Source organism: Schistocerca piceifrons, chromosome X (assembly GCF_021461385.2).
Source record: "Schistocerca piceifrons isolate TAMUIC-IGC-003096 chromosome X, iqSchPice1.1, whole genome shotgun sequence".
Classification (NCBI taxonomy): Eukaryota; Metazoa; Arthropoda; class Insecta; order Orthoptera; family Acrididae; genus Schistocerca; species Schistocerca piceifrons.
In genome coordinates this window covers 663,548,713-663,561,692 of record NC_060149.1, presented here as the reverse complement: position 1 = coordinate 663,561,692, position 12,980 = coordinate 663,548,713, and the positions used below count along the sequence as shown (strand labels likewise).

At 43.8% G+C, this 12,980-nt stretch overlaps 1 pseudogene; it reads right to left on the bottom strand.

Moving 5' to 3' along the window:
• Positions 1 to 1,633: 1,633 nt before the first annotated feature.
• Positions 1,634 to 1,751, bottom strand: LOC124723581 (annotated as a pseudogene).
• Positions 1,752 to 12,980: the final 11,229 nt, after the last annotated feature.

Here is a 12,980-nt window from a genome sequence, read left to right as displayed (position 1 = left end):
CCGTCCACTCTTTCTCTCTCGACCAATCAGATTGAAGCGTTCAAACTAGCGATTACGTGCGAGAAATTTCAATCTGTCACTCAGAGCTACCAAGTGGAATGAAGACACGTAACATGATATAAACTGTTGCATAGATATTAGAGAGTGTGTGACGTTGCTAGAAGACACGAAAACGTTCGAGTACGGTAGCCACGAAACCATCAGTGACCAACCCACTGGTAAGGCTGATCTGGAGTATTCTTCTAATGTGGGCAGGACTGGTGCAACTGCTACATTCACCACCCCTTCAAGTGAACCATGCCGGGAATATAGGAAAAAATTTACTACCAGAATATAATACTGCGAGAACACTGACTTTGGACGAGATCCGCCATGGCTCCCATCCAGAATAAAAGGACATGTAGCTCTCGCAGTATTGGTGTGTGACGTCACTGTAAGATCTGTAAATTGATATGTAGTATAGACACATTTCCCCGCCGCCCACAGAGACTAAGCACTGATTACAGTGTTGCATTACCAAGTCTTCAAGTCGCAGAGGTCACAACACCTTTGTCGCTATACGATAAAATTCAGTCGCTGAGAGCTGCAGTGTTCATAAGCCGTGTCAATAAGCTCCTGAAAAAGTTTATGACGAGCTGCAGCAGGCGCTTCCGACGCCACCGCCACAGCGACGGACCACGGAGCCGTGGGCGCCAGTCCCGGGGCAAAGCCATCACAGCATCAAAGTATACACATTTACTGACACTAATCATAGGAAAGCGTCTTACACAAACAGATAAATGGGTGGAATCATCGACCGTTGCTTTCGTCTAGTTAATGGTCCAGAATTTCTTTCAACGGGTCACAAATGGAGTAACAGATTTCATCAGATAACTCGCACAGCCTCTTAATGTAGCCACCAAAGAGAGGAGCCCAAGCAGACAAAGTTGCTTGTTGGCTCTGCGAACACAGTATGGAGATGATCTTACAAAAATTTCTAAAATTGTTTTTATTACAACGCGGGTGTTTCCCACTGAACACGTCTGTGAGCTGCTGGATTTACCCATACAGTCTTATTAACAAAAATGCTCTATTTAGTAGCAAAAACACCCGTACATGTACTCGATACAGTAATATCACCAGGTGTAAAATGTTTGACTTTAATATTTCACCACGAATTCCACCTCTCTCCTGGTTCCCATATATCGTTGGGGCTCCAACAATGCCCTGTCTATGACACTGTCATTGATGACAAAGCATAAATCAGCTAATATCGGAATGTACTCTATACAGTAATATTACCAGGTGTAAGCGCTCTCCTGGTCCCCATACATCGTTAGGGCTCCAACAATACCCCGCCAATGACACTGCCATTGACGACGAAGCATAAATCAGTTAATATCGGAGTCAAGTGCAGAGACTGATGCTGCCAAGAAGATAGCTCTGCAGACAGCACTCCGTCTTTAGGCCACAAGGGGCCCATCGGGACCATCCGACCGCCGTATCATCCTCAGATGAAGACGCGGATAGGAGGGGCACGTGGTCAGCACACCGCTCTCCCGGTCGTTATGACGGTTTTCTTTGACCGGAGCCGCTACAATTCGCTCGAGTAGCTCCTCAATTGGCAGCACGAGGCTGAATGCACCCCGAAAAATGGCAACAGCTCATGGCTGCCCGGATGGTCACCCATCCAAGTGCCGGCCACATCCGACAGCGCTTAACTTTGGTGATCGGACGGGAACCGGTGTATCCACTGCGGCAAGGCCGTTGCCCCTGTAGATAGAATATTACTATTCTTAGTTTTTTATCGTTGTCTTGCAAGGTGGTAAATGTGAAAATTCCATAAACCCTTGCATGATATGTTTCCCTTTTATAGCATTTCAGGAAGGGTGTGCAATAGTTATATCCTACCTCTACCACACCAATTTGGTGTGGCTCTCAGACTGATGAGCAAGTCCCGTGATGTGGTTTTATAATGTTGCTGGCCACACTTTCTAGCAGAGAATATTTTGTCCCTTGCAGATAAGCTGCAACACACTCCGCTTTCTGAGTAGAAGATTTCTCTCAAAACCAGTAACATAGGCTAGAATTGTTATCGGTGGTTCAATCAACACGTTCGAAACACTATCGAGAACCGACACTCGCAGCCAACTTAAGATAAGAGAACGTAAGGACAGATACACTATCTTCTCTCTCAATCTAGGTCTGTTTTTATGACTGGCGCATGGTACCAAAAAAATTTACGAAGAGACGTCTCGACGTCTCTATCGCATGATCCTGTTATAATCGACCTAAAGTTCGGACGAACATTTGAAAAAAAAAAAGAACTCAACCATTACACTTCTGGGAAGGCTACGTTTCTGACAACCAGAGCTGTGAGTGTATGATAAAGCATGTTTCCTAGTCTAGGTTCTACAGGAAGTAATGGGCCAGACGAAACGACTTCAGTCACGATATCAAAGTGATCCATACATTATGACGCCCCCCCCCCCCCCCCCACACACACACGTTACGGTAGAATCATCATTTTCTTCCATATAGTTGTCGGGATCGGAAGCATCTCGCATTCTCTTATAGACTTCGGGGCTGATAGTTTAATAAATATGCACCGTTAAGTACGCGTTTTTGTTGTGCAGAGTAGCATAACACGCATGTTGCATGTTGTTGCTGGACCCTATACCCAGCTCCCCCCCCCCCCCCCCCCCTCCACCCACTCTCATCCGTGAGGTAGCCACGCCGCAACATACACAAAATAGCATAAGTGGATTACAAGCCTAGTGACATTTAGAAGGTATGATCAGAAGATCTTGCGACTGGAGGTGTGCCCATCAAGACCTTTACCCAAAGGTTTTTGCCATTAGAGGGAATAATCATTGTCAGTAAAAAAAAGCATTTGCTGTTGGCGGTCATTTTGCTATGCTAAAACGCATTCCAGTGCTTGTCCTATATCTTTATAGTTACTATGACAGACTGACGTGGGGTCTAAACCAGCGTCTTCCAGAGAAATAAAGTAGGTCTAAATACTGTTGACTCGTGTGGATTTGCATATATTCCGGGTAAGCAGGATCGATAACTGGTTATAAAGCTATGTCCTATTATCTATAGTTTTCATTATTTAACCTGGAAATCGATTACATGAACTATCAAATAGCGATTCTGACACTTCTACAGTAGACTGTCTCTGAGTTGAATGACTGTCTGTTCGTTGTAAGCAAACCAGTATCGGATACAATACCTTCCCAGCGATTTTGTTGTAGTATTAAGAATGTGGAAAATTTTGGTGATAGTAAATCTGAAAATGCAAGGAACAGCTACACATCTCTAGCGCTCGCTTTCTGGCAGAGTATACAACAAATTATACTGTCCTGATACGTAAAGTAGGCAATGTATGTCCAGCAAACTTAGATCATTACCTGTTAAAGATTTCGTAGATGTAGTCCAAAGGTCAATCCGCAGTTTTCTCTTCTGTGGTGTAATACTAGCTTAGATATTGCTGATCATGTGATCATGACGTCTTTTCTGGATATTACTCCTAAAATTAGAATAGATAAGTGTTATATTTTTAACTGGATTTGTCCATGTTGTGGAAGACTGTAGTTTTAATGGATTATTTGGTAATGGCAGGATTCAGTACCACGCCTCGATACTCTACCTAAAAGAAAGGCAATAAGGACCAATTGTGGTGTATAAAACTACGGACTGCACGCCTATAGTTTTAACATGAAAATCGATTATAGAAATCAGCGGTACTGGCAGTTGTCTTGTAGACAATCTAATAGCTGGCTCCGCTGTTGGGTGACTGAAATCATTTCGCCTGGCCCGTTACTTCCTATAGAAGCAAAACTGGAAACATTCTTTATTATGCACTCGCAGCTATGACTTGCAGAAATGTAGTCTTCCCAGATGTATTGTGGTCGTGTTTTTTTATGTTTGTCCGAACCCTAGGTCGCTTGTATGGGGATCACGAGGTCATGACGTCATACACAAAAATGTATTTAGAGAGAGAGGGGGGGGGGATGGGGGGAGGAAAGAGTTCGATGTGTCTAATTTCTCTTACCTTACGTTGGCTGCGAACGTCGGTTTTCAATAGTATTTTCAATCGCTCTGATTGAATCACCGGGAACAACTCCAGCATTACACTTCTGGTTTTGAAAGAAATCTTCTAATTAGTAAGGGGACTGTGTTACAGCATATCCGCAAACAACCGCAAACAGATAGACACACAGATCGCTGTCTTTCCCATTTATCAGTTTGCGTGGGACGTTTTCCCGCAGCTGCCGTCTGCCAATGTCCGTACTTGAGGCTGTAATGGCTCTACCCAGGGACTAGCGGCTGCATATAGGGAGAGGTGAAGGATGGTCACGGCCCGACCAGTATTCCCAGAGCTGACTGCAGGTTCACATTGCCGATGTCGGCACCCACGGCCCCGGGGTCCTCTGCTGCAGCCGTGGCGTCGGCAGCACCCACAAGACGCACAGCATCTCATCATGAAATTTTTCGGAGGCGTAACGATAGAAGGTTCATGAAAGCTGCACCTCTCTACGAAGGTATTTTATTGTTTAGCAGCAGATATGTAGGGACTTATGTGAGTCGACGACATGGTAAGTGCAAATAGTTTACATTTTTGTTGTAATGTGAGCGTGGCTCAGCCACATTTTTGTGGGGTAATGACATGTCTTATTATTCTGCCTGGGAGCCCTGGCGGACCTATTCCACAGTCAGTGTTCTTCCTGCATTGTTTTTTGTCGCTAATTTTTTTCAGAAATGCCCAGTATGGTTCACGTGGAGGGGTGGTGAATACAGTAATTGCAACAGCCCTGCTCAAGTTTGAAGGGAATTCCAGGTATAGCCTTGCCAGTCAGGTGTTCGCAGAAGGACTGGCGGCTCTCCTACCCTAGTTTTTTAACGTATCTTCTCACAATGCCACACACACACTAATAATCAAGCAATAGCTTATATCGTATTACATCTCTTCATTGCACTTGGGAACTCTGGCTGACCGACACTGGCACCGCCCACACATAATCGTTGGTTTGAAACCTTCATTCTGATTGTTCCACAGAGAAACGGGGAAGGGGAGATGAGTACTTGGCACTTAAACAATTAGTAACGCTTATCTGCAAGGGCATCCACATATTTCCGCTGGTGACTGTGTAGGCGTCAGCGAGTTACGTCTGGTTTATTGGGGTGGGATGCCAGATTTCGTAACAGTGCTTTTTGCGCTAGCCATCAGGTCGGTCACATCAGAGACGTATTGCTTAATAATGCAAATTTCTGTACCATTTCTGGGGAGATGGTCTGGCATAGTTTTGGACATACACGTGGAGTTATCTCGCTCGTAGCCAGGGATTCAGTGGCGGCCGTGGCTGCTCGAGGAGTTCCATAACCTACCGGCAGCTCTCCTGGCTCGTTCAACCAGCATTATCCGACGAATGCACGGGAGGAGTTCCTCATAATCTAGGTGTGTATTTTTAGCAGTCTTTCATATGTCCACCGACGAGTTGGGATCTGTTTTCCGCCGTTGCAGCTGAGGTTCCTCGGCAGAATTGATATAGTAGCAGCGTCTGTTGTGCTAGCAACTCAGTCGGAGATGATTACCTCTATTATAGTCTAACTCTCTCGGCTATTGCTAGATTAGGAGGGGTTGTATTCGCAGCTATACACCATACCTCGGAGTTTGAGGCGTGGGCTATCCTGCGGGCTTCATACTTTTCGCTGGAGTAGTTGCGTATACTGATCAGCTGTCTCTCTTTAGGCACGTATTTTTTGTAGCGCTGTGCTATTTCTTATACACACAGTACCTTAGGTTGGAAGCGTCAGAACTCTACTATAGCGTCATTATTTCCATCAGTATGATGACGAACTCGTTCTAACGCGCCCTAGTACTGCAGGGATGGCTTTGCATAAAGTTTATGGCGGAGTAGATAAGTGTTTAATGTCTTGTCGTACACGCTCGGATTAGGGGAGGATGGAGAAGGAAATCTGCAGTGGCATTTCAAAGGAACCATCCCAGCATTTGCCTTAAACGATCTAGGGAAATCACAGAAAACCTAAAACAGGATAACTGGACGCGGACTTGAACCATCGACCTCCAAAATGCGAGTCCAATGTGCTAACCCTTGCACTACCTCTCTCGGTTGCAAAAGTTTATGTGTCGATCTGTGATATTTCTGATAGGTGTTCCCACCAGGCTAACCTCACTGAGGTGATGAATGCACTCAATTCATCTCTATGTGTTGATAAACTGACATTTTGTAACACACATCTTGACTAACACGAATCAAATTTAGAGATACTGGTCAGCTGTCTCTGTAAATACTTTCTTTTTTGCTATGGTGCTATGGTGTCACACAGTCTAGTAACGTGGTGGTGGCTTAGCACTGGTTTATCTAATTCAGTATGGTATTTCTTATATATACAGTATTTTTGGTTGGAGATCAGTAGTGCTTATAGAATTTGCTGTGACATCTTTAATATTATGTAGTGTCATTGTTTCTACTGTCGCGTTCATTTGTAACACATACAGTATGATGTCAGACACACACACTAGTAATGAAGCAGTGGCTTAGCAATGATAAATAATTCGGACCAATGCTGCAGTGGGATTGGGTGAGAGCATCATGATGTCGACACTGTGCCACACGATATTGACGTGACGTCAGACGGAACTCGCATAAATGGATAAAATTTTGGAAAAATACGAGAAATGTAGAAAAATGCGTAAATTGTGGAAGCTATGGAAAAATACGAAAATGGGATAAATATACGTAAAACTGAGCAACAACGATAGTAGTTACGTCTTTGTTGGGTGTGGGCTACAGACCTCAAGTCATAAATTTTGGTATTAACAATAAAAAAAATGGTTCAAATGGCTCTGAGCACTATGGGACTCAACTGCTGAGGTCATTAGTCCCCTAGAACTTAGAACTAGTTAAACCAAACTAACCTAAGGACATCACAAACACCTATGCCCGAGGCAGGATTCGAACCTGCGACCGTAGCGGTCTTGCGGTTCCAGACTGCAGCGCCTTTAACCGCACGGCCACTTCGGCCGGCTATTAACAATCAGACACAACCTGATCCTTCCCACGTGTTGCCCAGCTCCAGAGTGAACCCTTCCCACTCAAGTGCCCACTTTTAAAAGATGAAAGTTGGAAGGGGATGTTTCAGTTTCACTAGCCTAGGGGGGATGAGAATGGAGGAGGAGGAGGATGGGAGGAGAGGAGGGATGGGGTTCCGCTGAGCGAACCAGTGGTTCTCCAGGGGGAGGGTAGGGGGGTGGCCTTGAATATAAGGAGCCCAAGTGTGTAAACCTGACACCTGTCATAGGATCGATACCTCACTTCAAACCCTCCCTGCTGTCCTACTAACAGATGCTGTGTATATCTCATTTCTGTGTGATGAATTACCAACGATACTGGTGAACGTTACCCTTGCAGAAAGACGGTGGCTGTAGGTTATGCACGACATGGCACCGATCATTATCTGCAGATCGTGCAACAGTACGCAACGCTTCATGGGCGATGGACTGGTGGAAGAAGTCTGGTGGCATGGCTTCCTCGTTCGCGGGAGAATCCGTTACATTTCTGGCTACCTGGACACTTAAAGATACTGATGTATGACTATGTACTAACGTCACAGGAGCTTTTTTTCAGTACATGAGATGCAGTCCGAATGGAGCCAGGTGCATCCGAACGACAGCAATAGTTAGTGTAAAGAAGGGCTGAAGGATACACTTCCTCGTCCGCGACACTTGACGTGGTGCGATCGCATGGTCTCTGGAGGGGGCTAAAGCCACCAACAAGCCTGTGTCGTACTCAGCCTTCATGCTTACAACATACGCGTCGGATACCCTCTCGTTGACAACCTATACTGCGATTTTCGACTATGTTTGGCGTATGACTCTGACTAGACTTCTGATACAAGTGCGAAGGACTTGGGCTTTACCCTCGGCTTCTAGTATTACACAGTGTCCATTCCTTCTGTAACCACAGCCGGCCAGAAGTTTGTGTTTTCTATGTCAAATTGTCAGCCTGTATCGAATTTGTAAATAGGCTTTCATTTTTATTACTAGGTCGAGGTCATAGCGTCATTCTCAAGCAGTCATTTCCACCTTCACTCAAGCCGCCAGGCAGTGATCTGACGCCACTGTTGACGGCTTCGCTAATGGCAAGAATGACTGCATAGGATGTGGGTACAACTGCGAATATAGTAGCAAAGAAAGAAAAAAAATAAAAACATAGTAAAAGCAGAGTAGTCGCGGAACGTCCATTTCCGAAACAAACACACGAAATTCTTCGTTGTTCTGTGTTTGTGAGGCACGGTGGAAGGGGCGGCAGTGCAGTGAGGTGCCAGAAATTGGGAGGCCTCTTGGGCCACGAGAGGCAGTTAGGGCGGGGAGCGCCTAAGCCGTGAAATCCGGCCTCGCCTTCATTTCCCGGCTAAAGTGGCGGCCGACGTGATACACGGCCCGCCCCCGCGCCGCCGCTCCTCTGTCGTAGCGCACAACAGCAAGGTGCACGGCCACAGCATTTCTGACGACGTCTCCAGTCGATTAGCAGTTCTTCAAAACGTCAGTCAATGTGTCGAATTTGCTTTCGCCTAAAGGACTCAGTCTAACAAACGTGGCGGAAAAAACGTTAAATGTTTTTATTCAACAATTTTTTATATAAAATCATTATCATAAACAGTAAAAAATCCAGCGTCCACTTACAGCAACGAAACCTCAAAATTCTGGACTCCCAATGAATCTAAAAGTCATCCCACCAACAAATACAGGAACAAAGAACGTTTATCTCGTGCGAAGAAGCAAAAGTTACAGGCTTGGAATTTTCGTAATGTATGGGGGGGGGCGGGGGGGGGGGGGGCGGGGGGGGGGCGGGGTCTATGCTGTGCCCGTGCAATAACTTAACCGCTTTAAATTCCTACAAGGCTGAACTAGAAAGCTGCACGTCTCCGCGTCATATCTTTGGTTGTAGTTCGTTACTACGTGTGGGAGAGTCACCTGTCTTAAACTTTTTGTGTAATGAACTATTTGGAGTACACCTATACCATGGGGCAGTGGTTGTGTAAGATACGTTTCCTTCTGCCGCTTCTGACATTCTGATGTGTTGGTTTTCGACAAGTATTGCTGTAATACGTGTTATTAGGTGTCTCTTGAGTACGCAAATAAAAAAGAAATCCCAGCCGCAATGACAGATGTGAACGGAAGAGAGAAATAAACACATGAGTGTCGGCTTACAGCGAGTTTTTGATTTTGTAATGTTAGAAACCAAGATCGCTTGATGTGAAATAGTTTATTTCATAACTAGTATCGACAGTAACTAGTTGTCCTCTTCAGGTTCATAGATCTCCCACTTAACATGGACTCTACAGCGTATCGGCTCAGTTTTCCTCAGTTATCGTCACAGCAACATCCTTACTTATGTACCTTGGCTCAAATGGCTCTGAGCACTATGGAACTTAACTTCTGAGGTCATCAGTCCGCTAGAACTTAGAACTACTTAAACCTAACTAACCCAAGGACATCACACACATCCATGCCCGAGGCAGGATTCGAACCTGCGACCGTAGCGACTTATGTACCTGTTTTTGCTCCTGTACTCCTTATTAGTGCTCTAGATTTAGCAGTTTTATATATATTTCACAAAGCAGTGTGGAACTACATTATTGTAATAAGAGCCTGTTCTCCGTGTGTCGACGAGACTTACGTGTATTTCTGTGAAATCTGAGAATCTGAAGTCGACACCTAGTTTTTGACGAAACTGGTCATTAAATTAACTATTTCACATCAAGCGATCTTGGCTTCTAATATTACAATTTACAATATTAGATCGCCCCATCAACATGTATAAATTGTATAGAGTTTCTGACTCTTTTGCCATGCTGTCCTCCAAACTAGAACAAGGAGATCGTACTATTACTCTCTTAAGTTCACCCTGATGAAGGCAAAGATAACTATCTCAAACTCCTGAAGAACTAAAATTTTCTGTACCTACAGAAGTGTTGTTTATTGTTGGGATGAGTTACGCCAAACGTATTCACGTGCTATGAAGAACGATCGTTGTCCATTCACGCTACTTTACGAGAATTTGATCATAGACGGAATCAACTCTGTCGGTTCTGCTAAACAGATCACACAGTCCCACGAGAAACAGAAGACAGCAGAAAATATATACATTTTCTTAGGGATTTGTAACGCCGCCCGTAAGTCACGTCTAGGAAGCCAACTTTTCAGTCATCTCTCCGTGCACTGACAAAGGATATTCTGAAAATTGATAATACCATCGGAAGCACCATCTAGCAAATAAGATGTTCATTCTGCATCCACAATAAAACTGAGGAAAGACCAAGGTCAGTGTATTACGTGCAGAAAGGTCATATGTCCCGAGCATCAAACAAATGTTTAATCAAATTGTAAAATTTGAGTAATGTTTTCAGTTTATTCTTCAAAGAAGTATTTCATAAATTTAATAATTTGAAAGTGTGATTAAATTAATTATAAGAAGGAAATAATTTCTGTTGGGGTATTCCAGTACCCGCCGGCTGGGGTGGCCGAGCAGTTCTAGGCCGCTACGGTCGCAGGTTCGAATCCTGCCTCGAGCATGATTGTGTGTGATGTCCTTAGGTTAGTTAGGTTTAAGTAGTTCTAAGTTCTAGGGGACTGATGACCTCAGAAGTTAAGTCCCATAGTGCTCAGAGCCATTTGAACCATTTTTTTCCAGTAGCAGTGTGTGGCATTGATAATCATTTTTCCGTTCCACAATTAATGAGGCAAGTGCTGGCATATGTAGGATTTTCGAAGGACGTGGCCGGACATCACCTAGCAGAGACCTGCCCCCGTCGGAGGTTCGAGTCCTCCTTGGGCGTGGGTGTGTGTGTTGTCCTTAGCGTAAGTCAGTTTAAGGTAGATTAAGTAGTGTGTACGCCTAGAGACCGAGGCCCTCAGCAGTTTGTTTCCATAGGAACTTAACACAAATTTCCAAATTTTCCTAGTTGAGATGCGCCATTTGTCGGATTCGGTTTTGCATGTGGTCACTACAACTTTCCTGAACGTTGGAACGATTAATAACAGTTCCATAGGTCGAGCGTTACTGTTACTAGGTGTTTCTTGTGCGATCTCTGGCATTTTACGGGAACTGGGCATGTTCCCACCACCTACAGTTGCTAGGACAGGGATGGACTTGGCGTATCGGTCAACATTGTGTGTTGTGACCCGTATACTGTGTGTCATTAAGTAAACTTTTTGTTGTTGTTGTTTGTAGTTTCAGCTCGCTGCAGTAGACACGGAGGATCAACGAGTGATCCTTCTGTTGGACTAATCAAGAATAGAGTCATGTGAAATGTCGGCTTACCTTCATTTCGAAAATTTCCATTGTTTGGGTTCCATGTGATTCGATGAAACAAAAAATTAGAAGAGGAATTTCACGAAAGTTGATCTATGTTAGATAAAAAAGATCTATAAATTCAAGTGCTATGACAGGGAACGTTGTCCAAAGACTGGATTTATGCAGCTCTCCGTACTAGCCTATGCTACGCAAGCCTCTTCATCTCTACATAGCTATTGCAAGCTGCATCCATTTGAACCTCCTTACTGTATTCAAGCCATGGCCTTCCTCTACAGTTTTTACCCTCCACACTTTCCTCCAATACCAAACTGACAATTCCTTGATGTCTCAGGTTGTGTCCAATAAACCGATCCCTTGTTTTAGTCAAGTTGTGCCATAAATTACTTCTTCCCTAATTCAATTCAGTACCGCTCCATTACGTACACGATCTAGCTATATAATCTTCAGTATTCTTCTGTGATACCACATTTCAAAAGCTTCTATTCCTTCTATTCTCTTCTTGTGTGAACTGCTGCTTATCGCCTACGTTTCACTTCCGCCCAAGGATGTTCCCCCCACATATAGCTTCAGAAAAGACGTCCCAATATGGAGATAACACTATAAATCTAAAAATCTGTATACATTTTATTCATATACTAATATTCATGTATAATGTATTGTATCACAGCTTAGGTATCCTGTAACAGTCAGAGATCGCATAGGTCTTATTTTGTGATATTTACAATATTTTATTTAATTATTTTTATTAACCTTAAAATAATTCATATGTTTTTAAATTTGGAAAATTTAATAAGATTTAATTTTGATCATATTATGAGAGAGCGAGGGCTTAGATGTGTATCAGTATGTAGCGAGTTTTGATATAACAATGGGAGGACAGCAGTTAAGGAAGGTTGGTTGTTGGCAGATGCACGGACTAAATTGTAAACGGGGGCATATAAACTGTGTCTGGTGTATTGTGGTGTTCAGTCAGGATGAAAGACCTGTACCTATACCAACAATAGAGGAAGTTAGGAAGGCAATTAAAAGCCTAAGGAACAATAAGGCTCCAGGTAACGACAACATTTCAGCAGAGATGATCAAGGATGGAGGTGAACATCTAACAAGATTGGTACATCAGCTGATAGTGGAAATATGGGAAAAGGAAGACATACCAGACCAGTGGAGCACGGCCATTATATGCCCGATTAATCAGGACAAGGACAAAGCAAACTATGAAAATTATCGCGGTATTGATTTAGTCAGCGTGGTGTATGAAGTATCAGCCAAAGTCATTGCTATAAGACTTGCACCAATTACAGAAGATATTCTCAGAGACTACCAGTGCGGCTTTCGACGGGGCAGATCAACAACTGACCAGATCTTCATTATAAGGCAAACAATGGAAAATTGTTATGAATATAATATGGATGTACACCAGCTTTTTGCAGACTTTAAACAAGCCTATGATAGGGTTAAAAGGAAAAAGCTCTACGACACCTTAATGGCGATGGAATTCCCAAGTAAACTTACCAGATTGGTACAAATGACCATCACCAACACAAAATGCCAGGTAAAAGTAGAAGGAAAACTTTCTAAGGAATTTGAGGCCAACCAAGGGCTAAGACAGGGTGCTGTATTATCCACGCTACTCTTCAACATAGTGTTGGAGAG